General features: G+C 42.3%; 1 protein-coding gene across 46 annotated transcripts in view; it reads right to left on the bottom strand.

The window, feature by feature from the left end:
* CELF4 (CUGBP Elav-like family member 4) overlaps window positions 1–16,680 on the bottom strand; it is a 670,311-nt gene that overhangs the window by 281,887 nt on the left and 371,744 nt on the right. The window lies entirely within an intron of this gene.

Below are 16,680 nucleotides of genomic sequence, written 5' to 3'. Positions count from 1 at the left end.
GCCATAAGCGTGAATCCAAAGCAATCTCCTTTCTCTGAAGAAAAAAAACAAAAAACCAAAGTCAGGGCTCACATGCTCAGCTCAGAGAAATTTCCCCAAATGCTACAGAATCAGGAAGGTTACCTCACCACAGGTTAGCTACACAAGTAGACTCCTATATTTGCCTATTTCAGCTATAATGCATGGAGCAAAAAACTGACTCCATGGGAATAGAGGTGAGGGCTGTGTTTGCATGGATTTATGTGTAATTACACATTAACCACTTTTACTGTGGGCACTCCGAATTGATACAATGTTGGATTAAAAAAAGAGTAAGGGGAGGAATTTTTTTTGAAAGTTTGTTTAAAAAAAAAAAACCAAAAACAAACAAACAAACAAAAACACCCTCCAAACTAAATTGCATAGATTTACCTTGCTAGTAATCTAGTAATGCATTGCCTCTGAAATGACTATCCCAAACTTCATCTTGGTAAAGGACTCTTAATTCATGCCCACCACCCTCTTCCCCGCCTGTTGAGATGCATGCCATAGGTATGTACAGAAACAGATGAGAAGACCTGAAATGGCAATGTGTGAAATATGAAAAAAACCCCATTGAAGGGTCTGACCTTTCCAAATCAGTCAATGCTCTGGTGCCTACCCCTGAGAATGATTGCTACCGGCCATCCCTGCTCTCTGAGAATATTTTCGATATATCATATAAAACACATTATAACCCATCTGTCTAACTATCGATTCATCTTTCTCCTTTTCTCCTGTGTGTAGATGAACCTAGAGGGGCTCCAGTTCAGTTCACGCTCACGTGCACAAGCCTGTGCCTTCAAATACAAAACTTCTTCCTCACAGTTTGGGCTTGAGTTTGAAGAAATTGCTAATCTTGTTAATAGGCAACTACAGCCTTTCCAATGCAACAAATCATTTTGTTTGTTCCTGGGGTAGCTGAGCATGTAGTGTTTAATCTTATGGTGTCTCTGGTTTTAAATGAAGTGTGGTAGGGTAAAGGGAGAGCTCAGTCTTCAGCATGCTTGAAGACAAAACACAGGATGCTTGGAGTGAAGCCTCATCCTCCAAAATGAGAAAAGCAGATTTTTTAGCTTTTTTTGTTTGATTCGTTGATTGGTTTTTTTGTTTAGTTTTGGTTTTTTTTAGTATTTATATCTTATAAATATTGTTTCATATGCAAATCTGCATGTGAAACAGACAGCAGGAGATTCCCTAAAAGTTTTGGGCAAACACACTGTAAAAATGGTGTTCCACAGGTGTATTTTCACTCACTAGATTGTGTTACCACATGGTACCTTTAATGACTAAGGACAGAAGTTGATGCCCTGGTCACCTGTATGAGTGTTTATTGCACTCATGGATCTAGCTTGGCTCCTGCACTTGACCTTTCTTTCCTGGAAAAGAAGGGTGTCTTGTGTATTGTGACTTTTGAAAAGGGTCTGTAGTCCCAGATCCCTTACATGAGTGAGAAATCCCTGAAGATTTAGTTGCTACACTCAAGCATGTCAAGAGTCCCAGGACTTGCCCTCTGGCCATGCTAAGCTACATAAAAGGGTCTATTTCTATGTGTATCCTGACAGCAGAGGTATAACTCTTGCTGCTAATTAAATCTCATTCTCTGCTGATATGATGAGAAACTACAATGTGAAATTCTGTTCATAAACACATCAAATTCTAATATAAAACTAAGTCATTATTTTGCTGTCCTTTCCTCTCTTCTTTCCTAGTATCAGTAGGGAAATTTTTTCCACAATCCCATCTTTCTTCTAATTTCCTTCTCGAGTTTATTTCAAGATAATTTGCATCCAATTTTAAAATATGCCCATACACCTTCTATCAAAAATAATTCTTCTTTATCCCTAGATTTTTCTGTTACCAAACTTAGCATGTATTGAGTAAAAAGAGACCTCATTCTCTTTCACTGTGATCCCAAACTTGTTCAAGGCAGAGCAACAGTGTAGTCATAGAATGATGGAATAATTAATGTTGGAGAAGATCTCTAGGATCACCAAATCCAACTGTTAATACAACACTGACAAGTCCAGCACTAAACCCAAATGTCCCATCTACAAGTTTTTTGAACACTTCCAGGGATGATGGCTCCATCACTTCCTTTGGCAGTCTGTTCCAATGATTGACCACCTTTTTGGTGAAGAAATGTTTCCTAATATCCAACTTCAACCTGCCCTAGCAGGTCTACAACTTAGACCATTTCCTCTTGTTATCTGGGAGAAGAGATCAACCTCCACCTGGCAATGATCCCCTTCCAGGTAGTTTTAGAGTGACAAGGCCTCCCCTGCACCTCCTTTCTCAGTGGCTGAGCACTCCATTTCCCCCAGCATATGAAGGTAGTCCATATGGACACAACAAAGCCAGTCTCACCCTAACAAGCACGGATCCTTACCCTGCAGATGGCTAAATGCATGTAGGAGGCATCACAGCATTTAAATGAGGTCCTGAATCAGCTTTGCAGTGTGTGCTCAGCTAAGGTGTTTTTGGTGGCGGATCTGTCTCTGTCTGCACCAGCTGAAATTCTCCCCTCAGACCTCACATCCCAGTGGTCCCATAGGTGCTCCTGGTGCTATTCTGCTGCTCTCCGTTGGGCAGGTGGTGTTTTCTCTGCATGTGGGGCATACCATGGTTACACAGAGCCCTGGGGACTCCTCAGCACAGACATGAGCAGGGCAGCAATCAGACCAGAGAGACAGTTGTATCCCTGAAGGCATTGCAGACATAACCCTTGTTCCCTCACTAGGAGATGAACATCTGCTCTTGTTTCTACCTTATCCTGAGCCCATGAGCTCTGGCTATTGGAACTTTCCTGCTGTGCTCTTCCCTCTCTGAGCTTTATCTCTTCTTCTGAAGCAAGACCCAAAAGTTGCCTTTGCCACTAATGGTTGCTTGGCTTGACTCTGCAGAATTTAGGCAAGGCCAAGCTCCATTGACTTCAATGCTTTGAGTGCAAAAAGACCTTGGCCACAGTCCATCCAAGAAGATTAGACCTTCTGTGCTTGTAGCTTTGTATGCCTGGCCACAAAGATAAGAACAACAGCCAGCCTTTTGCCTATGGAGAAATGCTTTCCACAGCATTGCCATTTAACAAACAACTGAGTAAGCTGTGTAAATTAACTAGCTGCTTTCACCCACTGCCAGCACCATGAAATACAGGCTCTCTCACCAATCTAAATGTGCAGGTAGCTTCAGAGCACGACTTTAAACACAGCCTCCCCAAGAACTGAAAGAGGCTCTCACCACGTTAAGATTGTAAGCAGGGTTTTCCTTGGTACTGGGCTAGATCCACCCTGAGCCAGAAAGTGTTTTTTCACCACCATTGGTCCTGCTTTCGAGGTCAGTATGTTCACTCTCTTCCTCCTATGCTAATTTTCCTTTTTTTCAAAGGTTAAAGTCACCTGCTTGCTGTAGTATAACAGAAAGCAGTCCATTACCTCAGTTCTGAACAACAGGAGGCCCAGACCTAAATCTATTCCAAGTAGATTGCTCTGACATTTCTGCAGCACAAGAGCTTCCTTCTACAGGTGTATCCCTACCCTGTGCAGGTGTTATGGTTGTTCTCTCCTTTCAGTTCTATTAACAAACAAATAAATTGTAATCTTTTTTACACAGCCTGAAACAAATTCCATTTGAGCAGAAGAACCCCCAGCAGCCATGCCACTTTATCTATTGACTTGTCTAAGCTGGTTGGAAATCACATCTCAAATTAAATGTGTGAACACTTTGTTCTGATGATAAGCCCCTTTAGCTGTGCACTGGATCAGGGCTCCTGAGCTGGCAAAAGTAAAATAAAAAATAATTTTACAAAAAAAGGAAATGAAGAAGGAAATACTCAGAGGAAGAATAAGATTATCTTAGTTTTGATAGTGCCCCTTTAGAGAAAATCTTCTGTGAAGGGACTTAGAGTATTAACTTTTTCTTCTGCCCTCCTTTACAGCTAGGAAATGCATACGGGGTGTGTTTTTAAGCCCATCCAGATGCTCAAGTTAGTCCTCACTTTCTAACAGTAAATGAATAAGTGCAAGCTGGAACCTTGCAAATTTTAGTAGAGCCTTCAAAAAGGGGAAAACCAATATTCCATAGATTCCCAAATATTTCTTGAGTTGGGAAAAGGATGGAAGGCTTGAAAAAACCCCAAACACAAACACTGAAACAAAACCCCACAATCATTCTGGATTTCAGACCCTCAGTGCAATTCTCTGTACCACTTTCAGCCTCTATCAGGCCCTCCAGTGCAAAAAGAACTACCTCTCACTCCCATCTATGCATAACTGGTATCATCTGGTCCTATGTTTTGACAATTATCTGTAACATAATTACCAGACTGATGAGTCTTGCTGATTAATTATGCCATCCTTCAAAGTTGATCTGGGTACTTAAAATAAACAAACACCCTGCTTGGGTAACAAAGGTGATTTTCTCTCTCTGTTCCAGGCATCAAAGGCTAGCAACCTCATTCTGCTATGTAGGGATTTGGTCAGGGACTCCCAGAGATTGGTTTCTGATCTGTCATTCACATGGAGCTGCTTCTCTTCTTGTCCCTGACTGCACCCTGACTTCCACCCCCCTGAATGATAAATATTTCCCCTCTGCTGAAAGCTATCCAACAAAACTGGTGTCTGATACTAATGCATCACTGATGCTTTCCTCCTCTTATTATGCCTAAATATTGCTTTTCTTTCTTTTCTGCCTTGAACAGCCATTTTTTTATCTTTTTTCTTTTTTTTTCTTTTACCATTTTTTTTTTTTTTTTCTTTTTTTTTTTTTTTTTTCTTTTTTTTTTTTTTTTTTTTTTTTTGCATCAACATGTACCAAAGCATTAAACAAGACATTCCATTAATTTCTTCATCATCATAACTTAAGCCTGGGACATACCCTTTAAATATTCATTCAGCTATGAAAACTGGGCATTAAAATTTTAATAATGTCAAGCTCATTTGAACTGAGCTCCTGGGGGACTATTACGATACAATTAGAATAAATATGATGATTGATTTGGTGTAAAGGTTCACCTGTCCACATGTGTTAGTGGCTGGAAGCAGCGTGCCACCTCTGGCATCACAGCCAATAGCTCCAAGTTATTTAAAGTTATTTACTACCTTCCCCATCACCCCCATTCCCACTTGCTCATAAGCTTGACCCCCTCACTCGCTCTCACGGAATGTTCAGATTGGATTGGGTTGGAAGAGGCAAAGCAGAGGGGCCTCACCAGGAGCTGCATCCAGCAGCACTCTCCTCTTTCCTTCCCCTTCCTGTGCTGTGGCTGAAGAGGGAGCATTGTTCAGAGACACGAGAAGTTCAGCTGTAAACTTTCTGGAGGCTGTGGCCATTAGCTTTTTGCTAAGTGTATGTCTGAGCTCCTGGGCCCTGGTTCTCCTGGGTAGGTGGGTGGCAAATCCAAGCAACACTGACACGTCTGAACCAGCTTGGAGGAGAACAAGGCTTGTGCTTCCTAGCAGGATCTATCCAAAATCACAGTGCAGAGATAGTCTGGAGATGTTGATGCTGACAGTAGAAAAAAAAAATGCAGAGGGGGAAACCAAGCAAGAAATCACGCTACTTAAGGAGCCTTCTGTTTCAAACACAGGATGTTCTCAAATGCACAGAGAGATAATTAAAAGATTTTGGTCCACTGGGTGCTGAGCATATTTGAAAATTTGGGCCAGATTGTACTTTCTCTCTCTGCAGTGTGAATTGGGTGCTACATGGTGTAAATATGAAAGGAGATAAAATGGAACCATCACCACTGAGAACAATCATTGGGCTTTTTTTTTTTTTTAATCATCTACCTTAAATAAACTACTCATTAATTCTTTGAATAAGGGTAAAATGCAAACCTCCCTGCATTTAAAGATAACCCTGATCTAGCCTTGCTTACAAGCACTGCCAGAGCTTCTAGCTTTTGGGGCTTTACCATCAGTCTCCTGACATATGGTGCTTTCCTTAAATCCTCAACTTCTGGACCTGAGCAACTTTTTAACAAGACTTTTAGTTCCAGAAGAAAGAAAATTCTTAATGCTTAAAATATCACTCAAAGAAAACAAAAATGTGAAAATAAATTTTCTTTATTTATATTATCTTATCATACAGGATTTCTTAAGATCATTTATGACTGATGCAATTTTTTATGGTTAGCAATGCTAATTATTAGAAACATTATTTGATTTTCAGTGTTTTCAGCTTTTTTTTTTTTTCCTCTCGGTTATTTGTTAAAATAATGTACTGATCCTAAATCTGTCACTTTCTTTCTCAAATTCAAATCAAGTCATACCGCTTTTCCTATTTATCACCTCTATTTCTGCATGATTTACTTTTAATATTAACTTTTAGTAATACTTTGGTGTTATTTACTTTTACATTCCTTCCAAAAAATAAAAGATTTTTTAAAAATTAACTCAACCCATTACACATTACAATATGGAGACAAGAAAGCGAGAAAATGGTCACTTGGTGTTGCTTTGCTCTGAAGAAAAGCAGCAGTTTGGGGAACCTTCTTGCTGTGAATGCAGACCGTGGAAAGATACATTCTTTTATGCTTTTCCAAAGTCTATTACCTATCATCTCCTTCCCCACTAAGTTTCCTCCATGGAAAAAGGGGTTAGACAGTAATCTTTACCTTCAGGGCCCATTGTGAGGATTAATTAGATACTATTCCTACAAAATTGTAAAGTTTTAAGATGCTCTATGAGCTCTCACTGTTATTATAACGTGCCATACCTGCATAACGTCTACCACTGCAATATTACCCCTTGGTTGTTCAAGACTACAGAACTGCTGCTTCTAATTGAGTTAATGGCTTCATAGGTTGGTAATTTAATAAAACAGACTGCTTAAACCAGCAAGGTTTTGATTAAATGGGGTGTGTGCAAAGGGGAATTTATATTTGTCAGAAGCTCTGTGAATCCAAGGTATCAAGGCACGGATAATGCTGGTGTAACAGTACCTTACACAGAGAGGAAAGAAGGACAAAGCTGAAAGCCATGGAATCATGGAAAATCTCGAGTTGTAAGGGGCCCATAACGATCACTGTAGTGTACCTAACACTTGTCTATGTGACAGGAGCGTTGTTTAGATGCTCCTTTAACTATGACAGGCTTGGTGCTCTTTTGAGCCTGTTCCAGTGACCAGACACCCACTCAGTGAAGAATCTTTTCCCAATGTTTAGGCTGAACTTCCCCAGACACAGTTTTATTCCATGAGGGAACTAGGAGGTCAGCACCCTCATCTCTGCCGCCCTTGAAAAAGTTGTGGGCTGGTTCACATCCTGCTACAGTCAGGTATTCTGGGCTGGTCTCGGGGCTATGCAGAGGTGTGTGATGGTGTGCACATACAGATAAGGCACTGTGCTGCTGCCGCTGCTCACTGTGACAAGCAGATCTACTTTAGGATATCATGTGCCTTGCCTGACTTCAGGGAGAATTCAGATGTCCCTTTCCAGCTGGCCTTGCCCCAGAGCTTAGCTCTAGTTCTCGAGGAAAAATTGGTAAATTTGGGGGAGACCCTGTTTCCTGAATGGGAGAACTTAGGTTGTGCTGAAATCACAGGTACATCTTGAAATTGCCTTTCTGAATCAAGTGCCTGGCCGTGCCCATGCCGAGGAACGGGCTGCTTGGAGACCTCCAGAGGGAGCTCTTGGCTGCCTAAATTTGAGCAACTAAATTATGCAAACCCAATTTCCTAGATGGAGAAATTAAGGATTTACTCCGGGAAGCCTGCTTCATTAGGTACTTAAAATGTACTCAAAAGTTAGTTACTTCAGTACACAGACTGGATCACACCTCTGACTCCAGTGATTGCCTGTCTGCAGTGATTTTGGACTGCGGGAGCAGCTCCAGGTGCTTCCACTGCCTGCTGGAGTAAGTGGGAGAATACTGCCCTGATCTTGGAAAAGCAAGGCAAAGAATGCCTGCGTCATGACACTTTTCTGTGCTGTAAATGCCAATTCATAGCTGTTTCCTTAGCACAGGTCAGAGCTATTGAGAGTTAAAATTTTATTCTTGTATCCTCTCTCAAGAGTTCCCAGTCAGGCAAATCTGAAACCAAAGCAATCTTTCCTTTCATCCCTCTGACCCTGAGAAAACAAAGAAAGCCAGGCACAGCAGCACGGCTATTCTGTGTATAAAGAACAGCACCCACAAAGCTAATGAGAAGCTTTTATGTCTGTTTGGAGAGCACTGATAGATAATCAGGAACAGGTCCAAGCTGCAAAGTTTCACCTGTCAAAAGCTGGGCAGAAACCTTCCATAATAAGGGTCAGGCACAAAATTCAGATGCTGACACAAACATGGACATCTTAGGAGGGCATATGGCAATTTTGCAAGTGGTAGGGGTTATAACACCTGGTTCAGAAATCTGGCTCAGCTAAACAGGTACTCACTCACATCTCCATCTGACCCAGCCAAGCTCACCAACTCAGATACCTGCACTTCCACAGGCCTCCATTCAGGCACAGAATGGGGCTGGGGTCTCCTCAGGATGGGTGGGGGGTAATGCCTGAACTTGTGGATCCAGAGGGGCACCTGAGGCCAGCCATGAACCCTGAGTATGCTTTCAGAAGGGCAACCAGCACTTTGTGACTCCAAAGGACCTGATGTCAGCACTTCAGAGGGGAACAGCTGGCTCAGCAGAAAGAAAAAAATAATAAGAAATTGGGAAGACTGACATCAAAAGTGGATGTTTTTCCTTTTCCCTAAATGTTGTGCTCTGGTTTGGTGGCAGGTTATTGGTCCTGGTAGTTAGTCTCTAGACTGCCTTATGGCAGGGGTCAAAACTGCTTAATGAAAATTGTCCTCTTCAGCCTTAAAATCTGTGAACTCTGCTGAAGTTCATGAAAGGTTTGTGCTCTCATGGAGCCTCAATTGAAGACTCAGGACAATCTGCTTTTGGCTGCAGATATTGTGCTTGCTCTCCGCAAGAATCTTATTTAGAGGATCCTCAGAGATGTTTTGATTAATATTAATTTCATGCCAGGCCAAAATGCCCCTGTGACAAGCTCCATTGAGCCAGTGCTGAACAAACGAAATTCAAAATTCAGCTCCTTCACGTGAGATGGTGTGTGCGTGTTTGTGTGTGTGTGTGTGTGTGCACTTTAACTAAATCATTTATGGTCAATAATGCCAGGTTATTATAGGTCAATAACTTTCCATTATTCACTAGCCTTGCTGTGCTCCCACTGTCAGCCAGCACAACGGCATGTTGGCTCTTGTGAAGCAAAAAGCTCCTGATGGGAGCTTTGGAAAAGCAAGCACGAACACAGCTTGAGCAGAGAAAAAGAAAACAGGGGAGGGGGAGAGTGTGAAAAGTTCTAGTTGCTCTCAGGATTGTCATGGGGAATGCGTGTGTGACATACTCCCTATTTCTCACACATGCATGCACACTCAGCCCCTAAATTCATTATTCCTATGTTCCCAGCTGGTCAAATGTGAGGCAGCCCAGATCCCAAGGCTGCATGACCACAGAGCTGGTCCTGAGCAAACATTATCTCTCATTAAGGTCTACAAGCTCGGGCTTAATGCCACAGTAGCCTGCGGGTTGTCTAAGCTCTGTGTGTGGACAGTTAACGCGCACAGCTGCCTGCTTTGTACTGGTACCCTGGAGAGGAAGAGTATCATGTTTTTTCAAGTCAGGGTGTAAATGTCAACAAAGAAACAAAAATGAAGAAATCAAAAATTGCCGGACAGCATGAAAATTATATTTGCCCCCGTCTCTGCTGCACCTGGTACTAATGCTCTGCCCTGTGTCTCATGAGAAGGGTGGTCAGGAGCCTGGAACTGCAGGCATATGTAAATAATAGTCTGTCTCCGTGGAAACTGCAGGAGGCAAAAGGCAGCCCTGTGGTTTGGCAGAGACTCCTTGGTGCTCCTGCCGAAGGTCTGAGTGTGCTTCTCCCAACCAAACACTTTGAGAAGGCAATCCGGGGCATGGGAACTGTGGGATGGACTCATCCCTTGTAAAGGGCAACCAGGAAGATGAACTTCTGTGTGGAAAGTTGAAGTGGTCAGTAACTAAAAGACTGTGAGAGGAGACAAGGAAGAACAACGCTGATTTTTCACTGAAAACAGGTTATCTAAGATTTTTTGCCTAAAAGCCTTTTTTAGCCCTTTGCTGGGCAGTGTATTGACCCTAATTCCAGCTAGCACTGAGACGGTGCCTCCTTCATGAGACATCTTGGCACTGATCACCCTGCACATGCGAGAGACTCAGCCTGGGGGAAGAATGCCAGCTCTCCCTGATGTTCCAGAGGCCATTGCTGGAGATAATGTCCCTGGCAGCCTTGGCTTTTTAAACTCCCACTTCTGCACAGCTGCCATGGGCAAGAAGGAGTTAACAGGAGCTCTGAAGAGCTGGTCCATTTTGAATGTGAATAATGGGAATACTCTCCTTCAATCGGTATTCAGCACAGGGATGTACAGAGGTATAAAGTTAATCACTAGCTGGGCCACCCCTATTTCCAGAAAAAGAACTTTAATGCCTTCTTTATCCAATGAAGTACCATTGTTATACCTGCATATTATGAAGGGTTTATTAAACCGGTGATAATCTATTCAAGATAAAGTGATCTGTATGGCCAACTGAGCACAGATCAGACAGAATGATGGGAGGTTATTGTTAAAATATGCAAATTCACATCCTATTGAAATGCAAACCCTCCAGATAAGATTTTTTAATAAATCTGGTCTTTTTTCACTGCATGAAGGTAACCTAATGTTTATTGACTTCAAGACCATATAATGGAACATAATATCTATTAGTCAGATCCTTGCCTCTCTTTCGATTACTGGAGGTACATGTTCTGGCTCCCGAAGAATTTTTGTTTTATAGTTTGGTACAAAAGAAAAGAGATTAAAACCCCAAAATTAATTAACTTCTTTTTCACACAAAGCCCCCCTTCCTCCTCAAATTCTGTCATTAGTTACTCAAGAAAAAGGAAGCAGTGTCCGTCAGCTGAGAAGCTGTCCACGATTTTCAGCATTAGGAAAAGCAACCAAAAGGAGAAATGCTATTTGGGAACACCTCTGTACAGCATAAAACATAAATTAAAACTTTTGGATGCCTTCCCTGGGTTTACTATTACCACATCAGAGAAATTTGAGTGAAGCTTCATTTCAGTCTTCTGTAAAATAGGACTATGAAACAGCTTGACCTGAATTCTGTATGTGTGTTTCTGTGTATAAGACTTGTTTAAGACATATATTCAGGGTGTATTTATGATTTGGGGTGCAGGAGGGAAGGGGAGGGGCAGGTAGTAACAGAATCAGACACAGTTTCAGATACCAAAGTGACAGATGAAATAAAGGCTTTTATTTTAGTGAAATGCCAACACTGTGATAGCAAAAGTTGAGAACCCATTTCTGCTTAAAGGTCACTTCTCCTCAAACCCTGTAAAATTTACATGTTGATGTAGATTGATCTGAGATTTGGTGTGTCTGGTGAAGGTGGAAGGTTTGTTTCTCATTCTAAAATGAAGGTCAACAAAGTAAAACTATCCTGAAATAGGAGCTTCCTAGCTCCTTGGAAAAGCTCTGCCCATCTCAGAGACTTTTTTATGTTGCTGTTAGGCTCTGCCAGGTTTTTGTGGTCAAATCAGGACTGTGATTGTGTCTAAAATGGTCTCACCCACTCAACATTTTACTCCAGCTGGTTCTTGGTAGACACGGAGTGGAAGCAGTGGGACAAGTGTCAGGGTGTCACTGCAGGGGATGGGGCAGGCAGCTCAGCTCTGGGCACAGATAGAAGGAGCCCAACAGGCCACAGAAGATGTGTCAGTCAGGGTGTGTAAAAAGCTGCCTGCACTTGGTTATTTGAAGCATCTACACTTGCTCTGACCTGCACTGTTCTGCCTGCACAGGGCTATACAACAGCACAGGGACTGACTTTTCAAGCATGGCCAAAAACCTCTACAGGACTGGTCCTCTCTCCCACTGCAGACCTCTGGCTTCCATCTCATCTGAAGAATAACCCAAGCTAAAGCCTTCTGGACACTTTGCCTATGAGGCTGATGGGGATGGGCATAAAATAAGCTGCCTGCCTGAGTGTCTGCAGTGGGAACAGCAGTTCCCATCCCCAGTCTGCACTGCTGCCAAAACACAGACTCTCAACCCAGGCACCCTTCTCATCAGTCACTTCATTGGGTATACCACCAGTTACAAATTAGCACTTAATCAAGATAAATCCCATAGGAAGGATACGGATAATATGCAATGCATTAAGGCTGCAAATTAAGATGGTCTGATTTAGCCCTGGCTTTAAAACTCCCAAGCTTGCATTAGGACTAATGATGAATGGATGTACGTCCCTGGTTGGACAGGAGCTCTGTCAGGACAAGGCTGCCCAGCAGCGACAAAGCCAGTGCTGAACAAGTGCTCTGCTTAATGTTCATTAGGCCTTCCACACTGTCCCTGCTTGGGAATGTGCTTTCCCTTGTCATGGATGGTTGTAATAGTGACATTTCTCCAGGATCTATTGACTTATTGGTCCTGGAGTTCATAAATAAAACCTGAGGGCAGTGGCTGCTGGCATAATTTGCACACTGATGATCAGAGAGGGGAAACTGAGGCACACAGCATCCTGTTTGGAAAGGCTGACCTGCACTGTGCCCAGGGCTTTCCATTCACTTGCTCTAAACAGGATACTGCATGTCACCTTGCTCAGGCAGTCTCAATCACGCTTGGGAGTCTCTTGTTCTTTCACTAACTAGCTGCAGGGATAGAGGTGGCATTTCAGCTCTGAAAGTGTGGCCCAAGGTAGTTAAAGCTCAGTGGCCTGAATTCTCCTAGCAGATTAGTGGAGTAGCACAGCAAGGAAACTCTTTCCCACTCCATCTTGTGGGCTGCAGCATGGGTGATGCAGCAGGCTCGTACCTCCAGGTATGAATACAGCAATAGCTAATGAGTGTCTTGCTCTGAGGTGCTGCACATTTTGCAAATGGAAAGTGGGAGGCTGCTTCCATCCCTCTGTGACTGGGAACTCTGGTTATCCTCTCTTCCTGCCTCAGCTCCTGCAAGACCTGAAACAAGCCTGTTATCAGGCCTCACATCTACTATATATAGTCCAGAAATTAATCTCTGTGTGAGATCAGGGAAGAAGAAAACCCCTTTTCAGCTTGTTCACCCATCAAGGTCAGGGTCCACATGGGCTGGAGTACACTAAAGTGTGAGTCCTGCAAAATGCAGGGGAGCTGCTATTTTAAGGGAGGATGTCTCTGATGCGGGCTCCAAGAGGAACCAGATTCACATCTGGGGAGCAGGAAATGGCTATGGTCTTCCAAGAGTTAAAGGGATTTGTTCTGGCTGCAGGAGTAATTTAGGGAAAGAAAATCTTTTAAAATAACAAGCATGGCAACATCTCTGGTTTTAAAGGTACTTTTCTCCAGATTTGAACTAGTGTTCAAACTTGTCACAATAGGGTATTTTTCCTGGATGTCATACTGCACTTATTACTGGGAATGACTACCTTCTACAGTGTATCTCTACTTTATGGCTTTTTAAGATATGGATGCTGTCATCATATTCCCTGGAGATGTGTTCTGGTTCATGGAGAGGCTGTTTTATATAATCTCCTGTGAAAGATTAAAACAACAGCAGCAGGAACAACAGTAATGCAACACACTACCTCCTGAGAAAAACTGTGGAGTGGAGGCACAGGCAACAACCTCTCCTCACCCACTGCAAAGCAGCGGGCTTAATTCACATGGTCAAACTTTGCTTTCCACAGGAAGATTACACCGCATTAATTCCCAAGAGGACCATGCTCTCACTCTATCCTGGAAAGAGCCTTCACCAAAGCTGCCATTTCTCCACTGCCCTCATACCCTACAGCATCTCCTCTCTCTTCTGTATTGACATTCTCCTTGGTGTCTTTCCATGCAGCAGCTCAGACCGGGTACCAGCGAGTGGGGCTCTGCCAGCCAGTGCAGCTCCTGAGATGTTCTTTCTTCCTGGGCTAGAAAATGGCAAATCTCATATTTTATGCCTCTTTCTGTTCTTGGCAGAGGGAACGCCAGTCAAAACAAAACACAGACATGATGGCAGGAGAGAAACTTCGGGAGAAGCCCCAGTATCAATTAATAAAATGCTACTAGGGAGTGCAAGGGATTACACTGGGGTACCTCACTCTGTGATCCAGGGCGTCAGCTTTCCCCAGTCTAAGCTAAAAGTAGAGAAGCTGTGTCCAGTCAGACATGCAGAGCAATTTGCCAGGTATTGCCAAGGCCAGAGGTTATCTTACCAGGGTGACTTTTTCATTTCCAAACAGCACTTTAAGCCACTTATCAATAACAAGAAGGTTGGTGTGAAGCTTATGCAAGAGTAGAAAGGTGTCTTTTTTCCTTTTCCTTTGCCTTTCTGTTATTTACTTAGCCTCCAAGATAAGAAGCCAACAGCTGTGTATCCAGGTCTGCAGGAACAAGAGGGCTTTGGGATGAGTGAGCAGGATTAAGGTGGCTACTTGTTAATTTTGATAATGCTGAAAATAGAGCTGAAGGAACAGGACATGTCTGTGCCCTGGGGGTGTGTGCCCTTTGTTTGTGTGTCTTTCTCCAGCTTTCTGGCCAGAGAAAAAGAGGCCAAGCAGCAGAGGTCTGAGTGTGCTTGCTTTGGACTGTAGCATGCTTCTGGTTTTACTTCAAACCCAGATTAACCCTATGAAATTGAAAATTTGACCATGAGCATGTGAGTTAAATCCTGAGGGAAAACTGTTCAAGCCATACAAACATTGAAATGCGAGACTGCTGAGGAAGGACAAGGGAAATGATGTAAAATGAAAGCTAAGAACCAAAGGCCTGCAGTATAAAGGAGCTGAAAAAGAGAGCTTGAAAAATTCTCATGAAAAAAAGAAGTATAACAAGTGCTGTCATGGATGATTATAAGGGTTTGAACCTGTCACCCACAGCAACAAGAGCACTGGCCTTTCTCACTTGACCTGAGGAGATAATGCTGTTAGCTGAGGTTAGAGAGGGCAGGTGATGTGTCACTGTTCAAATACAAAGCAAAGATGTCCTTTCACTCCAGATAATTAAACCAAAACATAAGCAAACAAGGCCTGAAGTTCTGGAATTGCCTGGCAAAGACCCTGAAATCCCTTAGGAAATGCTGCTAGACCTTCTCATCTTGACAGCATCTACCCATCCTTATGAAATGCTATTATCTTGAGGGTATTCCATTCCCTGGTGTCTGTTTAAAAAATACCCGTCTAGACACAACCAAACTACACCCACAACGACATCCCAAAATGTCCTGTGGTACTTTACAGTACACTGAATTCATAAGAAATTTGTGCATGGCATTGCTGAAATGCAGCCATTTATAGAAGATAACACAGCAAGAGCTGTGTGAGAAGGTAAATTCCCTTTTCAGAGGACAGGACTGAGTTGCTTATAACATTTTCTTTACCTATTTTGTGTGCTTTCTGTGAACAGTGAAATGGATCTCTATAGCAATGAATATTCAAGAAAACCCCACATTTCCAAGAATATATTCAAATATTAAAGGAAGATGAGTACTCCATTTTCTCACAGATATGTGTCTGCTTATTGAATAGGGAAAATGAAACACATTCACCATATGATTTTGCTGATCAATCACAACTCACCAAAACAGCCTGGAGAGTGAATATGCATAGATAGCAATTCAAATATGCAAAAAGGGAGAGAAAATGTGATGTATAGTTAAGGAAAATTACAAAGAATAATTGAATTAACAATTAGCCACTCATTAATATAAATTCTTTGGGATGAGGAAATAGACTGACCAGTTATGAATATATTTAGCTTAGAAATTAGGAAGAGAATTATCTCTCAACAACAATAAGCAGTCCTGGCCTAGCTGGAAAAGTGAGGAGCAAGATAAAAGGTCGTGTTCAAGATGAACCTTGACAAATTCATGCAGTGGTAAGGGATCGAAGTTGCTGATCCAGGAAGGTTTTTCACTACTATGTGTTTCTGTGGTTTTTATATTACTTTTGATTTTACGCCTATGCTTTCAAAGCAAGGATGGCTCTTGCAGCATGGTTATCAGTGCTGAGGATTGGCTTAGAAATAGCTCAGATTCTTAATTCTTCTCCATTTGAAAGTGAATGTTGTTCAAGCTTTCAAATATGGGTTGATAGAACATAAGTTACATTTAATTATTATTAAGGTGAATCAGTACCAATTCACATGGCTCCAAAGGCAGGAGATTTAGGAAACCGATTAGCAAATGTTGTTTTTGTTTTTTTAATGACAAAAATATTGTGAGAACTGGCAGAATGGCTCAGGAGTTTCAGTTTTCAAAACCAGTTTCCAAAAACCTGAACAAAGATGTTTTGATTATCTCTTCATCTGTTCACGATACTTAGTTTTCTCATTTGAAAGTCAAATAAGCCAATGTCATTTGAAATGAGAGACACTGCCTGACGCATATGAATAGGAGTCAAGGATTTCTGCACACAGTGGTTCAGAAAACTGCCAATTTGTGTGCGAGCAAAAGTATCACCACCCTCTTGACAAAGTCACTGAGTTTGAATCAGGGACCTCTGGATCAGCGGGCTCCAGATCTGCAGCTTGTCTTGAAAGGCTGCTGGATGCCAGCTGGAAGGTTTAAAACCTCACATCTCCTCAGAACTGGAAAGGATGGGGCTCATAGCATGCTAGTCTGTGATGTTTTTAATTTCTCGCACATATTTTGGGAA

This window comes from Pyrgilauda ruficollis, unplaced genomic scaffold, assembly GCF_017590135.1.
Source record: "Pyrgilauda ruficollis isolate IOZ18807 unplaced genomic scaffold, ASM1759013v1 scaffold107, whole genome shotgun sequence".
Classification (NCBI taxonomy): domain Eukaryota; kingdom Metazoa; phylum Chordata; class Aves; order Passeriformes; family Passeridae; genus Pyrgilauda; species Pyrgilauda ruficollis.
The sequence above is the reverse complement of the archived record's forward strand: the minus strand, read 5'-3'. Positions and strand labels throughout refer to the sequence as shown.